Genomic DNA, 392 nt, shown 5'->3' with positions numbered 1-392 from the left:
CTCATTCACTCACTCTAATTCACTCACTCATTCACTCTCACTCACTCACACACTCACTCTCTCACTCTCGCACTCATGCTCACTCAGTCACCTCTCACTGACTCACTCTCATTCACTGACTCACTCTCACTCACTCTCACTCACTCATTCACTCACTCTCTAATTCACTCACTCTCCTTCACTCACTCACTCTCACTCACTCTTTCACTCACTCTCATTCACTCACACTCACTCACTCACTCACTCACTCACTCAATCACTCACTCAATCACTCTCACTGACTCATTCACTCACTCACTCTCTCACTCATTCACTCTCATTCACTGACTCACACTCACACACTCTCGCTCACTCACTCACTCACTCACTCACTCTCACCCACTCACTCATTC

This window comes from Echinops telfairi, unplaced genomic scaffold, assembly GCF_000313985.2.
Source record: "Echinops telfairi isolate 266 unplaced genomic scaffold, ASM31398v2 ScPeMD7_5;HRSCAF=22, whole genome shotgun sequence".
Taxonomy (NCBI): Eukaryota; Metazoa; Chordata; class Mammalia; order Afrosoricida; family Tenrecidae; genus Echinops; species Echinops telfairi.
Note: the sequence above shows the minus strand (reverse complement) of the source record.